The sequence below is a fragment of the Bos grunniens genome, chromosome 26, assembly GCF_055505025.1.
Source record: "Bos grunniens cultivar Pamir isolate PY7600 chromosome 26, Bosgru_T2T1.0, whole genome shotgun sequence".
Lineage (NCBI taxonomy): Eukaryota > Metazoa > Chordata > Mammalia > Artiodactyla > Bovidae > Bos > Bos grunniens.
The window spans coordinates 25,568,941-25,585,161 of record NC_141190.1 but is presented as its reverse complement, the minus strand read 5'-3'; the positions used below and the strand labels follow the sequence as shown (position 1 = coordinate 25,585,161).

General features: G+C 41.4%; 1 protein-coding gene across 9 annotated transcripts in view; it reads right to left on the bottom strand.

Annotated features, from left to right (window-relative positions):
- The window catches only part of SORCS3 (sortilin related VPS10 domain containing receptor 3), a 633,389-nt gene that overhangs the window by 385,174 nt on the left and 231,994 nt on the right, over positions 1-16,221 (bottom strand). For 2 of the 9 annotated variants that reach the window (XM_086377573.1, XM_086377570.1), the window contains exons 3-4: positions 5,089-5,225; positions 4,021-4,201 (exon numbers count right to left, since the gene is read on the bottom strand). The exons of 3 other annotated variants lie outside the window; for them this stretch is intronic. The gene's annotated coding sequence lies outside the window, so the exon portion shown is untranslated. Of the gene's footprint in view, positions 1-4,020; positions 4,202-5,088; positions 5,226-10,042; positions 10,229-16,221 lie in introns of all 9 variants that reach the window. 4 more of the 9 variants (XM_086377572.1, XM_086377576.1, XM_086377574.1 and 1 more) reach the window with 2 other exon arrangements.

Here is a 16,221-nt window from a genome sequence, read left to right as displayed (position 1 = left end):
ATTATATAAAACTCTGGATCAAGTAATTCTTACTAGGGGAAAAAAAATAAAGATGTATTTAAAGACTATGGAACAGGGAGCCAAGAGACATAAACGTCCTTACACAACTACTATCTAGCTAGGAATCTATGAGATCATCGCCTGATATTTCTGAATTCTCAGTTTCCCAGTCTGTTAAACAGGAGGAAGAACTGTGATGTCTTTTCTGACTCTGAGGCTCTTGCTTTACTTTGAACATTACCAAATCACCTGTCACAGAGACTAGCTATAGCTATGCTCTCTCTTTTCTAACTATTCTGCTGACATTGCTGTCTTTGCTATTTCACTTCATATCATGTGAACTAAGAAAAATTCTTGGGAATATTGAGAAAAAAAGTAGAAATCCTAAAGCTGAAATACTTTTGCATTAATTAAGTTGCATTCAAAACCTTCCCAGGGTATTAGGATAGCCATCCTATTTACGTTCTGTCAAATTTGATGGAGCATCTGCTTTATAGCAAACACTTCATGTAAGTAGGCTGGTATGGGAGTGGAAGAGAAGTAGAAAGAAACAAACCAAAAAGTAATTTCTTGGTTATGCATTTTATTTTTGAGGGAGAATGTTTTCTCCTAAGCCTTAATAACCTGCAAGCATTTTAAAAGATGATGACCATTAACCTTTTTTCTAAGTCCAACAAAATTTAAAAAATAAAATCCTGCTGAGTATTAAAGACCATATTACCACAAGGACCACCTATACAGCAGGGTCTCTGGAATAGAAAGAAATGTTTTGAACATCTTTAAAGTGCTTATTGGGCACTTGAGACATAAGTGTGTGCCCTCAGAAATCCAGGTCTCCTTGGCAGCATAAACGGAAATCTGTTGTCCTTGAGATCTTTGTTTACATGACCCTAATAAAGGCAACGGTTTTGGTTCCAAAATGTCCAATAATAGACATTGTTTCCATAGGAGACAGCAGTGCATTGGCTGTGCCTATGAGCATCCATAATGGAACGTGGAGATGCTTTCTGCATGGGCAAGCAGCAGTTCAGGTCCCTTTCATGGTCCGGGTTTTAGAGCAGAGATGAGCCTGTTCAATGTATTCCCAGCTCCCAGAACTTGGGGGATTCTCAGAAGCTCTGTTAAAATACTAACTTGGAAATTTACTACTAGTCCATCTACAATTTCCTGATTTCCTACCAACTTTGATGAAACAGAAGAAATAGAATTAGAAAATCTACAAACAAGAAATACAAGAGATGTGCTGGGCAAGTACCTAGTGCAAGTCTACTATGATTAGTAGCAAGGATCTGTGGAGGAATGTGGAAGAAAGAAAACCTAGAAATGTATATGGAACCATTTTCTGGAGAGCTTTACTGATGGGCACCTTCTTTTTCCTCAATTGATACCTACAGGAGTTCAATACTTCTTTTTGGAAATGTTTTCTTTTCCTTATACCTAAATGTCCCATTAAGTGTGATGGATTTTGTTCCATTCTATTTCTCAAAAAGGTCACCTCTCGTCTATATCCAATGGACCCTAGTCCTTCTTTTCTAAGACCAACCTATTACATGCATCTCATACAGTATCACCTGATTATTTTTCCTAACTTCTATTTCTGATCTTCCTGCTGCTGCTGCTAAGTCGCTTCAGTCGTGTCTGACTCTGTGCGACCCCATAGACGGCAGCCCACCAGGCTCCCCTGTCCTTGGGATTCTCCAGGCAAGAACACTGGAGTGGGTTGCCATTTCCTTCTCCAATGCATGAAAGTGAAAAGTGAAAGTGAAGTCGCTCAGTCATGTCCGACTCTTTGAGACCCCATGGACTGCAGCCTATCAGGCTCCTCCGTCCATGGGATTTTCCAGGCAAGAGTACTGGAGTGGGGTAGAGAACTAACCCTAGGGAGTATCAAATAGTGAGACATAGCAAGGGTTAGCAAGGATGCAGTGAAGTTGGAACAAGCCTATCACGTTGTAAAATTGTGCTGCTGCTGCTAAGTCACTTCAATCGTGTCCAACTCTGTGTGACCCCATAGATGGCAGCCCACCAGGCTCCCCTGTCCCTGGGATTCTCCAGGCAAGAACATTTCCTTCTCCAATGCATGAAAGGAAAAGTGAAAGTCAAGTCGCTCAGTCATGTCTGATTCTTAGCGACCCCATGGACTGCAGCCTACCAGGCTCCTTCATCCATGGAATTTTCCAGGTGAGAGTACTGGAGTGGGTTGCCATTGCCTTCTCCCAAAATCTGATGACTACTTCCTTAATCTGCTATCCCAAGTTCACCATCCTAGCTTCTCTCTGAACTTTACAGTATTTAAAGGTCTCTGATAGAACATACTGATTTTTACATTGCAGATCCTAGATGTTAGATTGCTTTGTATCACTTGTTACATCTCATTTATCTTTTTATCTGACCCAGGGTAACCTAGCAGGTGGTAGCCCTCCATGTCTGAAGAATGAATTAAATAATTAAGTCATCAAAGCATACTTGTGTTAAATACCTCCTTTCTTTTCTGATGATCTGTATCACTTGTGGAATTGCAAACTGGAAGCTTATGGGCTAAGTCTTCCTGATTGTGCTTGATTTAGCCTGCCAAGAAGTATTTAAAAATCAGAACCTGAATGACTTCAGGGGGAATGTAAATGCTCCTGTTGACCACAGGCTCCACCCTCCTCTATTATCTGTTCTGATTTATCCATTTGTTCCCCTCTGAATATTTGATTCTGCAATATTTGACTTCAAATTTATATACTCTTGAATTATGACAACAACCGACTTTTATTGGGAATTCACATGTGCCAGAACTTGTTCCAGGGATTTTCACATACTACTGCATTTAAACAATCTGAAAGTCAACAGTAATGGCCTGCTGTTAGGCATTTAATAGTTCAGTGGTGCTAGCATTATCCCCAGCTGGGCAGCTGGATCTACAAAAGTAGAGGCTGGTCCCTGCTGTGATTCATAAACAGAAGGAACTTAAGGTATAATTACTGGCTGCTCACAGGAAAGAAGCCATGCCTTCTTTAAGAAGTTCAGGGAAGCTCAGGATAGAGGAGCATTGGTCTCAGGGACTACAGTAACAAACCCAACTCCCAGTTTTCTCAGAGGAATCGAAGTTGAGTTGCCCCAGTCTGGCTCTCTAATACTTGAGAAGCTCCAAGTAAAAAGCTGTCCACCTCCTTTTAGAGTCTTCTAATGCTTAGTAGGATCACCAATAAGAAATAAGACATTTCTGGGAGTTTCGGATCAACATGTACACAATACTATACTTAGAATGGATAACTAACAAGGACCTGCTGTATAGCACATGCAACTCTGCTCATGCTACATGGCAGCCCAGATGGGAGGTGAGTTTGGGGGAGAATGGATACATGTATATGTACAGCTGAATCCCTTGGCTGTTAACCTGAAACTATCACAACATTGTTAGTTAATCAGCTATACCCCAATACAAAATGAAAAGTTTAAAAAAGAGAAATAAGATGTCCCCCATACATTCCTGCCCCAGTTGGCTGCTCTGTGCAATATCTCAGCAAGACTTGACCCAAAGAGCCATTTTTCTCAGTTCAGATTCTCCACCAAGCTTTTTATGATACTAATAAATGAGGTAGAGTCTAAGGTTTTGCCTTTAAAAATACATATTTCAGAGTTTTCTTATCTTCCCTTCATTGCCGATGAATCCTTAACAGTCTTCTCATAGCCTTTGCGCAAAGGCACTTAATCTTCTCATCTAATGACACTGTCTACAGAGAGAAGCCGCTGTGTCTCCATTCACCAATAGCCAGATCAATCATGTGTCTCTAAGAAAATGAAGTCATACCAAGCTGGTTTTTAACATCACTGAGGGGTGTCATTAAGACCTCGGAGACTATGTCTGTCGACAGGTTCTGATAGGTTATGATTAATTAAGCAACTCTTTCCCATAGACTCCCGCTCTGCCTCTGCTGTCAAACCCACTCACCCAAAAGTGGAGACTCTTGGGCTCCCCAGGCCCTATAGCAAGCAACTTGAATGAGGTCCAGGAAACTTGCCCATACTCACTGTTCTGATCTGGAGTAGATAAAGGAAGCTTCTCCTTTTTTCTGCTGAGAATGAACCAAGCAGATGGCACAGCCACCTGTAAACTTAAAATGTGTGCCCTTCCTCCCTGTGATTCTGTGATGTTGCTCTCCTGAGGACCCGATGCTTTCTTCTCGACTTCACTGTAAATCAGCAGCATTCTCTTTGAAGTAGAAGAGACGGGTCAACAGGGTAAGTGATGTGTGACAATGAAACGGTGAATTAGCATTCTTTTCTCTAGTCCAACTGTTCACTGGCCTTTGTGATATTGGCAAAGATTCTCTCATTCAAGGCTGTGGCTGGGAGGGGGCAGTGGATGGGGCTATTGGGATAGGTTTTTGTAGGCAACTATAGTTTGGGACTAGGCAGCACCAAACTGGAAGATTGTCCAAGGAAATTTACAAATCACAATGTATATTATGGACAAGGGAGATGCTCTTGATCTCGAGCATGATCTTGATCTGGATGCTCCTTCTCTAAATAGGAGGGTTGAGTCAGATCCATGAACACATTTCCCAATGGGTTTTTTCTCTTCAGGCTTCAGTATACTGATTCATAAAATGGTTCTGTAGAATTCTACAGTTCTGGGAGGCCATGCTCTTTACCATCACAAACAATGAGGTCATATTCATCAGGATTTCCCTGCAAAATCATAGCATTCTGAGGATACTTGCTTCATTAGCTGATGCTCTCATACTCATTTCTCCTTTATTCCAAATATTAAGCTTTGCCCAAGAGTGTCTGAAGCCAGGAGGTTTCTTTTGACTCAGGACATAGTCACACTTTCAATCTTGCATCAAAGCCAAACTGAAAAAAGTGATTTGGGAACCACTTTTATGATAAATCTGGGCATTTCACGAGTGGTCAGATTGAGAATAAAGCAGAGATGGAAAGTAAATCAGGTGGATTTCCATCCACACTTTATTGCAAATGGAAATACAGATTATTTTTTTCCTTTAACTCTACAAAACTAGGGTGTTAATCAGTGACAGTAATCTGTTAAACTTCTTCAAAGGAGAACCTAAAATTTTCAAAGGGAAATCTACCTACCAAATTCCATTGTGCATCCACTGTGCATCACCTGTGGCTTCAGATCCCATATGGAAACTCACGTTTTTTCCCAATGGGAAACAGAGATACCTGCTGACTGCTGAAGAGGCAACGAGCTTTTATCACATTAAATATACCTGAAAAACATATGAATTCTTTAAGATAAATATTGATGCTCCCATTTTACCAATGAGAAAAATTGAGCCCAGACAGTGTGGTGGCTTGGCCAAGGTCACAGAGCAAGCTAGGGATGGAGGTAGATCTGGCATTCAGGTGCATCCAGCACCATGCATTCTGATGATAAAACCCATTCCATAACCTTTCTGCTATGCTACTCTACTTGTTGTTTTGTTTGTTTGTTTGTTTTTACAAAACTACAACACTCTTCTTCAATCGCCAATGAAGCAAAGCTTCTGCCTTTATAGCTGTCAATGTGCATACTTGTATATATATATATATGTATAAGCAACTGAAAAAGTGAACACTGCCCATCCTTCCATTCTTAACATGAAGTTCTTTAGTCTGTTACTTTTTTCTCTATTAAAAGAATTCTCCTTAATCAAGGAAAAAGGCTCAGAATCTGTCTGCATATTGTAGGTTCCCTCCCAAGCTTGGTCTTTGAATCTGAATATTTCCATTTAAATGCTCCATCAATTCAATCAAAATGTTAATATTCTGATTACAAAGTATTGCTCTATGCATTTTTAACATGTTTCTTTCCCACTTCTTTCCCTCAGCAAAGAACAGAGCTGGAGTTCACAAATAGGCAGGTCATTTTGGTTTAAAAGGGGGAAATTTACATATCACAATGCTATAGTAATTGATCAGTAGAAATATTTTGGCAGATTAAACCACAATCTATATGCACCCACCCATATTCAAATCACTTTTGTACTCTGCACACAGCTCCACAGTTGCTGAACCTCTGTGTGTTTATACTGATCAGGGGGACCAGCAAACTAGCAGCTCTCCATTTAAATCTGCATTAAAAATGGGTTTAGTGATGTGATTATGAAGTGTAACTCTTTTTTCAGACTTTGCTGCATAAATGATGCTGAAGTTGGAGCAAATAAATAATCACAGTTTCAACTTCAAGGCATTATCTCTCAGACTACAGAGATTATATATTTTAACAAGTCAGATACACAGAACCATGTCAGGAATTTTAAAATATTAATCTCTTTCTCCCCTGTATGAAGAGTGACAAACATGTGGTTTTGAAATCCAATTGTGGTTCACATCCTGACATTACCACTGCAAAATGGACAGCATGTAATTGGAGATCCGCTTAGTAATGACCCCATCAACATGAGCTACCTCTCTGCTCATCTGCATTACAATATTACAGAGCAAAGCGGGAGGCCAGGCGGTGGAAAATGGGGTTTCTAATAAGGGATTGGAGACTGTGCTTCAGTGTTCTGGAGGAAGGCTTTTCTCCTCACGGCCGGTGAAGGGGCAGTGTGGAGGGGGAAAGGCTGCTAGAAGCATTGGTGGAGGAGGTGACGACCACAAGGATAGGTGTTGGAGGCACCAAAAAGCCCCTGACCCCAGAACGCTTTTCCCACCTGCTCTGACAAATCTTTTAACACAAAGCAAAAATTTGAATCCTGTAATTAAGCACCAAACACACATATTCTGAAAGGATACAGTGATAGACGCAGTAACTGCTAGCAGATTTTGACAGAGGAAAGGAAAGGCAGAGAGTATGCAGCACCCAAACCAGAGGAAGAGAAATCTCACAGAGAAAAGGAGTGTTTAAGGAAGGAAGATAAGCTCTGTGGTCTGACACATTTTTCTCCGTGTTGCCATTAGAAAAAGATAATGACAGCATGTGTTGGTAAGTCTCAAAGGTCTTTAACAAGTCCCACCACATTTTATCTCAGCCATTGGTTCATTTAGGCCACCGATGTCATTAAGTATCTAATAATGAGGTTGAGCTACAGTGAATGCAAGGAGAAGAGAATGAAGGCATGCCACCTTCCAAGAACTTCCAGCCTGGTTGGAGAGGTGATATAAAATTATTTGAACTATGAGTGAGTGAATCCAGGGTGGCTTGGGCCCTGGGGTAGAGGATCTGAGCTGTGGACTCCTCACCCGCCCCAAGGTATCACCCTGGTTAACCACCACAACCACCGCTGTCCTGAGAAAGAAGTAGTAGGTAAAATTCACTGGACTTGAACACTTTTTCCTGGATGTCTCCATCTTTTGACCTTGCCTACAGTCTCTGTATAGTGTTTGGCAGGTTAAGGACACTGTGCCAAGGGAGAGTGGGCCCAGTGTATGTTCTGCTAGGCAGGCTGTGAACCTGTTCAGTGGAACAGAGTTGGGGTTAAGGTTAGAGGAATTTCTCCAATTCACATGCGCACACTCTTTTTTTTACCAAAGGGCTGTGTCCAGCTAGAGGAAGTAACTTTGTGCACATTAGACAAATGTGTATGCTACACGATAGGACAGTAGTGGCCTAGCCCTACCATCCTTTGCATGTACATTGTGGTAGGAAGAATAATGGTCCATAAATTGTCCATGCCCTAATCCCTGGGATCCATGAATTCATCACCTGCAAAAGGGTCTTTGCAGATGTATCTACAGATTTTGAGATAAGGAGAGTATCCTGGATTACTCAGGTGGGCCCAACCTAAGATGAGTCCTTAAAAGAGGAGAACTTTACCCAGCTGTGGCAGATTCAGAGTAACGGAGGATGAGAAAGCCTTGATCTGCCATTCCTGCCTTTGACACTGGCAAAGAGGATCATTAGCCAAGGGATACAGATCAGATCAGTTGCTCAGTCATGTCCGACTCTTTGCAACCCCATGAATCACAGCACGCCAGGCCTCCCTGTCCATCACCAACTCCCGGAGTTCACTCAGACTCATGTCCATCGAGTCAGTGATGCCATCCAGCCATCTCATCCTCTGTCGTCCCCTTCTCCTCCTGCCCCCAATCCCTCCCAGCATCAGAGTCTTTTCCAATGAATCAACTCTTCGCATGAGGTGGCCCAAGTACTGGAGTTTCAGCTTTAGCATCATTCCTTCCAAAGAAATCCCAGGGCTCATCTCCTTCAGAATGGACTGGTTGGATCTCCTTGCAATCCAAGGGACTCTCAAGAGTCTTCTCCAACACCACACTTCTAAAGCATCAATTCTTCAGCGCTCAGCCTTCTTCACAGTCCAACTCTCACATCCATACATGACCACAGGAAAAACCATAGCCTTGACTAGATGAACCTTTGTTGGCAAAGTAATGTCTCTGCTTCTGAATATGCTATCTAGATTGGTCATAACTTTCCTTCCAAGGAATAAGCGTCTTTTAATTTCATGGCTGCAGTCACCATCTGCAGTGATTTTGGAGCCCAGAAAAATAAAGTCTGACACTGTTTCCACTGTTTCCCCATCTATTTCCCATGAAGTGGTAGGACTGGATGCCATGATCTTCATTTTCTGAATGTTGAGCTTTAAGCCAACTTTTTCACTCTCCACTTTCACTTTCATCAAGAGGCTTTTTAGTTCCTCTTCACTTTCTGCCATAAGGGTGGTGTCATCTGCATATCTGAGGTTATTGATATTTCTCCCAGCAATCGTGATTCCAGCTTGTGTTTCTTCCAGTCCAGCGTTTCTCATGATGTACTCTGCATAGAAGTTAAATAAACAGGGTGACAATATACAGCCTTGACGAACTCCTTTTCCTATTTGGAACCAGTCTGTTGTTCCATGTCCAGTTTTAACTGTTGCTTCTTGACCTGCATACAGATTTCTCAAGAGGCAGATCAGGTGGTCTGGTATTCCCATCTCTTTCAGAATTTTCCACAGTTTATTGTGATCCACACAGTCAAATGCTTTGGCATAGTCAATAAAGCAGAAATAGATGTTTTTCTGGAACTCTCTTGCTTTTTTGATGATCCAGCAGATGTTGGCAATTTGATCTCTGGTTCCTCTGCCTTTTCTAAAACCAGCTTGAACATCAGGAAGTTCACGGTTCACGTATTGCTGAAGCCTGGCTTGGAGAATTTTGAGCATTACTTTACTAGCGTGTGAGATGAGTGCAAATACAAGCAGCCTCTAGAAGCTGGAAAAGCTTCTTTTCCCCGCTGCCCCTCTTGAGCCTCTGGAATAGAATGCAGCCTGTGGAGACCTTGCTCTTAGCCCAGTGAGATCTGTCTCCAACTTCTAACCCATAGAACTGTGAACATAATAAACATTTGTTGTTTGAAGACATTAAATTTGTGATAAGTTGTTACAGCAGCAATACGTTAACTAATATAAGCTTGATCCATTATAGTCTACCTATCCTAAAACTCTCACTGGTACTCTCAGGAGTCCCAATGTGCAAAAGTCTTGGGAAAAACATGTCCCAAACAGTCTTTTGCAACATGCAGCTGTCCATGAAAACCAGCAACTTTGCCGATGCAAACTGATGGCACAGGTTGGCGTTTCCCAGAGGTTCCTAAACGTTTGCCATCATTTCAGAGTGACCCCTTAAAAATATCCATTATGGTGCTGCATTTCCTTTTCTTGGGGATGGTCTTGATCCCAGCCTCCTGTACAATGTCATGAACCTCCATCCATAGTTCTTCAGGCACTCTATCAGATCGAATCCCTTTGAATCTATTTCTCACTTCCACTGTATAATCGTAAGGGATTTGATTTAGGTCATACCTCAGTGGTCTAGTGGTTTTCCCTACTTTCTTCAATTTAAGTCTGAATTTGGCAATAAGGAGTTCATGAACTGAGCCACAGTCAATTCCAGGTCTTATTTTTGCTGATTGTATAGAGCTTCTCCATCTTTGGCTGCAAAGAATATAATCAATCTGATTTCAGTATTGACCATCTGGTGATGCCCATGGGTACTGTCTTCTCTTGTGGGGTTGGAAGAGGGTGTTTGTTATGACCAGTGCATTCTCTTGACAAAACTATTAGCCTTTGCCCTGCTTCATTCTGTACTCCAAGGTCAAATTTACCTGTTACTCCAGGTGTTTCTTGACTTCCTAGTTTTGCATTCCAGTCCCCTATAATGAAAAGGACATCTTTTTGGGGTGTTAGTTCTAGACGGTCTTGTAGGTCTTCATAGAACCGTTCAACTTCAGCTTCTTCAGCATTACTGGTCAGGGCATAGACTTGGATTACTGTGATATTGAATGGTTTGCCTTGGAAACAAAGAGAGACATTTTGTCGGTTTTGAGACTGCATCCAAGTACTGCATTTTGGACTCTTCTGTTAACTATGATGGCTACTCTATTTCTTCTAAGGGATTCTTGCCCACAGTAGTAGATTTAATAATTATCTGAGTTAAATTCATCCATTCATCCATTCCATTCCATTCCATTTTAGTTTGCTGATTCCTAAAACGTTGATGTTCACTCTTGCCATCTTCTGTTTGACCACTTCCAATTTACCTTGATTCATGTACCTAACATTCCAGGTTCCTATGCAATACTGATATTTATAGCATCAGACTTTACTTCCATCACCAGTCACAGGCACATCTGGGTGCTGTTTTTGCTTTGGCTCCATCTCTTCATTCTTTCTGGATTTATTTCTCCACTGATCTCCGGTAGCATATTGGGCAGCTACCAACCTGGGGAGTTCATCTTTCAGTGTCCTATCTTATAGCCTTTTCAAACAGTTCAAGGGGTTCTCGGTGCAAGAATACTGAAGTGGTTTCCCATTCCCTTTCCAGTGGATCACATTAGTCAGAATTCTCCACTATGACCCGTCCATCTTGGGTAGCCCTACAAGGCATGGCTCACAGGTTCATTGAGTTAGACAAAGCTGTGGTCCATGTAATCATATTGGTTAGTTTTCTGTGATTGTGGTTTTCAGTTCCTCTGCCCTCTGAGGGAGAAGGATGGGAGGTTTATAGAAGCTTCCTGATGGGAGAGACTGACTGAAACTGGGTCAACTGGGTTTTGTTCTGATGGGTGGGGCCATGCTCAGTAAAACTTTAATCCAATTTTCTGTTGATAGGTGGGGCTGTATTTCCTCCCTGTTATTTACCTGGGGCCAAACTATGGTGGAGGCAATGAAGATAATAGTGACTGCCTTCAAAATGTCCCATGCACACACTGCTACAGTCAGTGCTCCCAACCCTGAAGCAAGCCACCGCCACCCCATGACTTCACCAGAGACTCCTGGACACTCACAGGCAAGTCAAGGTCAGTCTCTTGTGGAGTCACTGCTCCTTTCTCCTGGGTCCTGGTACATAAGGTTTTGTTTGTGCCCTCCGAGAGGGATCAGATCTGATAGACAGAGTGCCAGAAACTATGGACAGAGATTCATAACACTGTACAGGAGGCTGCGATCAAAACCATCCCCAAGAAAAAGAAATGCAAAAAGGCAAAATGGTTGCCTGAGGAGGCCTTACAAATAGCTGTGAAAGAAGAGAAGTAAAAGGCAAAGGAGAAAAGGAAAGATATACCCATTTGAATGCAGAGTTCCAAAGAATAGCAAGGAGAGATAAGAAAGCCTTCCTCAGTGATCAATGCAAAGAAGTAGAGGAAAACAATAGAATGCAAAAGACTAGAGATCTCTTCAGGAAAATTAGAGATACCAAGGGAACATTTCATGCAAAGATGGGCACAATAAAGGACAGAAATGGTATGGACCTAACAGAAGCAGAAGATATTAAGAAGAGGTGGCAAGAATACACAGAACTATATAAAAAAGATCTTCACGATCCAGATAATCAAGATGGTGTGGTCACTCACCTAGAGCCAGACATCCTGGAATGCAAAGTCAAGTGGGCCTTAGGACAAATCACTACAAATAAAGCTAGTGGAGGTGATGGAATTCCAGTTGAGCTATTTCAAATCCTAAAAGATAATGCTGTGAAAGTGCTGTTTGGGACATTCAGCAGTGGCCACAGGACTGGAAAAGGTCAGTTTTCATTCCAATCCCAAAGAAAGGCAATGCCAAAGAATTTTCAAACTACGCACAATTGCACTCATCTCACACACTAGTAAAGTAATGCTCAAAACTCTCCAAGCATGGTTTCAACAGTATGTGAACTGAGAACTTCCAGATGTTCAAGCTGGATTTAGAAAAGGCAGAGGAACCAGAGACCAAATTGCCAACATCCACTGGATCATGGAAAAAGCAAGAGAGTTCCAGAAAAATATCTATTTCTGCTTTATTGACTATGCCAAAGCCTTTGACTGTGTGGATCACAATAAACTGTGGAAAATTCTGAAAGAGATGGGAATACCAGACCACCTGATCTGCCTCTTGAGAAATCTGTATGCAAGTCAGGAAGCATCAGTTAGAACAGGACATCGAACAACAGACTGGTTCCAAATCGGGAAAGGAGTATGTCAAGGCTGTATATTGTCACAGTGCTTATTTAACTTATACTCAGAGTACATCATGAGAAACGCTGGGCTGAATAAAGCACAAGCTGGAATCAACATTGCCGGGAGAAATATCAATAACCTCAGATATGCAGATGACATCACCTTTATGGCAGAAAGTGAAGAAGAACTAAAGAGCCTCTTGATGAAAGTGAAAGAGGAGAGTGAAAAAGTTGGCTTAAAACTCAACATTCAGAAAACTAAGATCATGGCATCTGGTCTCATCACTTCATGGCAAATAGATGGATAAACAATGGAAACAGTGACAGACTTCATTTTGGGGGGCTCCAAAATCACTGGCAGATGGTGACTGCAGCCATGAAATTAAAAGACGCTTGCCCCTTGGAAGAAAAGTTATGACCAACCTAGACAGCATATTAAAAAGCAGAGACAATTACTTTGCCAACAAAGGTCTGCCTAGTCAAAGCTATGGTTTTCCCAAGAGTCATGTATGGATGTGTGCCGGGAGCCGGCATATTGCATATTGAGCGCATATTGCATATTGAGTGCAGCACTTTCCACAGCATCATCTTTCAGGATCTGGAATAGCTCAACTGGAATTCTATCACTGCTGGGAGCCAGTGAGGAACTCCGCCCATGACAAAGGTCATGAGGAAGGAGGCTCGGCATACGCAAAGGCGGGATCGAGCCTCAGGAGTCCCCCATCTACCCCCAAAACCAGAGTCTGCCTACTTTCTGCTTTGTGCTTTCACCTATACCTCTGACTTTATGGGGGGCTGTCTCCCACTACCTCTCTCTGAAAAAAGAGTTAGCTTACAGCTCCAGTTAATAATTCCTGGGTGTGACAGTGTTTAACCTACAAACTCCTTTGGAAATCCTCTAGCCTGCCTGAATAGGTTTTTCCGGCCACATGTGATTGTTCAGAGCCTCCCAACTGTGAGAGGCAGGAGATGTTCTAAACTGTCTAAACACAGATTCTTTTGAGTAATTAAAAGATTGATTAGAAATTGTATTGGTGAAGGGATTTTCACTTGTTGAGCCAATGTTTGCTGCTAAGTTTCCATATCCCTTACCTGCTGTGTCCCTGGCAGTGTATTGATTAATATAATTGGTGTAAGTAGTAGCTTTAATGTTTGTAACCTGGGACCCTTGAGTTAATTCTTTTTCTTGTTATAGCCCACCACACCTTTGCGCTGTAGGAATGCAACTTTATCTAATGCTTTTGGAGGGTGGCTCCTGACCAATCACCTTTAGAGAAAAATAAGTTTTCTGAAGAAAAGGTCTTAAAATGTTAACAGGCCTCCGGGCCAGAAGATGATGCAAATCACCTAAGCTTTTGCATATGATAAGTTTGCAGGAAGAAAGCCTGGCTTGCTGCATGACTCTACCCCTTCCCCCATTATCCTCTATGCATAACTTAAGGTATAAAAACTACTTTGGAAAATAAAGTGCGGGCCTTGTTCACTGAAACTTGGTCTCACCATGTCGTTCTTTCTCTTACCTTCTGGCTGAATTATTTAGCCTCTTTTCTCCACTGAATTTCCTCACTGAGCTATCCTCATTCTATTACTCTTTATATCCTTAATTAACATTTAATTAAGCAATTGTTTCCTGATCTTCGCCTACGCCGTCTCTCCTTCGAATACCCTGGATCAGCCGGGGCTGGTCCCTGGCAGATGTGAGTTAGACAATAAAGAAAACTGAGCACCAATAAAGAAAAAGAATAACTGATGCTTTTATTGTGGTGCTGGAGAAGACTCTTGAGAGTTCCTTGGACAGCAAGGAGATCCAACCAGTACATCCTAAAGGAAATCAGTCCTGAATATTCATTGGAAGGACTGATGCTGAAGCTGAAACTCCAATACTTTGGCCACCTCATGTGAAGAGCTGACTCATTGGAAAAGACCCTGATGCTGGGAAAGATTGCATGTGGGAGGAGAAGGGGACAGGAGAGGATGAGATGGTTGGATGGCATCACCAACTCAATGGACATGAGTTTGAGTAAACTCTGGGAGTTGGTGATGTAAAGGGAGGCCTGGCATGCTGCAGTCCATAGGGTCGCAAAAAGTCGTATGCAGCTGAACTGAACTGATGGTGCTGCAGTCAGGGTTTCATGGTAGCATCTCTGACCAATTCCCCCTGCCCTAAGCACTTCCAACAGGTTGTGTAAACCCCTCCAATTTTCTGTATGAAAATTGTTGATAGTTGTAACACATAGAGTGTATTCCACAGAGACTAAAATATGAATGAGGAAGGCAAATTTTATGCATTTACATTCTAACCCATATGGTTTTATTAATTTTTTTACACAAGTATTTTATCATTATTTAAAACCCTTTGTCAAATCACTTAAATGGTCTCATAATATTTCATGATATTATATAAAATAAGTTGTTTAACCATTTTAATTGAGACTCCTCATCCTTTTCTATTGTGAACATCTTTTCCTAAATAATACATACATGTGTACACTCACAGAGACACACACACACAGACGTTTATAGTTAAAGACGAGAAACACAAGAGGCAATTGTTCAAATTCTTCATAGGTTTTAAGTAAATCTTCTTGAACATCAAGTACCAAGTCCTTTGCTCAAAATGTTCATATAATGGAATTCTCCACAGCCGTACCCACACCACATCCGTTTCCTTATCAAAGTACCTTTTCATTTCTTTCACAGCATTTACTACCAGCTTTCATTATATTGCCTATTAATTTACCTGATTTTTACATGCTTCCTTCACCAGCACATTGGCTTGCCAGGGGCAGACCATGAATACTCTAACATCACCCCAAAAGCACAGCCCAGTTGCAGCAACAGAGTGTAGGCACAACATACTTGTAAAGTAAATAAAGAAATACAGTTCTCCATGGAAATCTCCAGGGCTATATACCCTTGTCCCTAAGCTAGTGCTCAATAAAAAGACAAAAGAATTTCATGGACATACGTAACTGAAAAAACTGTGTATATTTCTTTAAAAGCTAGATTCAACATGACTATCTTGATGACAGTCAAGATACTATCAGGTCATCTGAAGTCCTTTCTGAAAAAATGGCAAGTTATAAACAAGGAAAAAATTGTCAAAATATAAATGTTATTACCAAAGAGACCTCTTTTTAAGAAAACTAACTTTATAACACAGAGACTACAGAAGACTTTCAAAGTCAATGATAATGACAAAATTACCTTTTGAAACTGGAGACTGTAGATAACAATAGAGCAAGCACATCCTGTGTGGTATCTGATTCCTTCCCAGGAGATTTTCTTGCCCTCTCCCTGTATAATTAGCCTTCCTCTCCTCTCTTAGCCTGTTTTCTGCCCCTTATATAGCATTTCTTTATAAGGTCTTGCCTTGAAATTACTTGTGAACATCTTTCTTTCTTTGGTTCTGGGCCTCTTGAAGATGTGTTCAGATCATAATTTATCCCCTGTGCCCAGTTCAGGTCCCTACACATAAGACTTGAGGGAATAAATGACAATAAGCTAAATTAACAGTGACAGGAAATTATTTATATTGAATATCTATAATGAGTCAAATACTTGTGTACTGACTACTGACTTAATCCTCATAAAAGGTATGATAAAATTGTTTCCATTTTATAGATGAGGAAATGAGGGATCAATAAGATTGTCCAAGGTCACACATATCACTATGGGTTGGAAAGAAGTGCGCCTAGGCATTGAAATATGGAGAAAGTGAAAAAGACAAAGGAATGAGAGACATTTCAGGGTCAACAATAATGTGGGAAACTACAGGGCATGCTGGATGGTGGGGGTGGGTGGTGGTGGTGAAGCAGGCATTAGAGTTACTGAAAAACCGTAGATACTGTA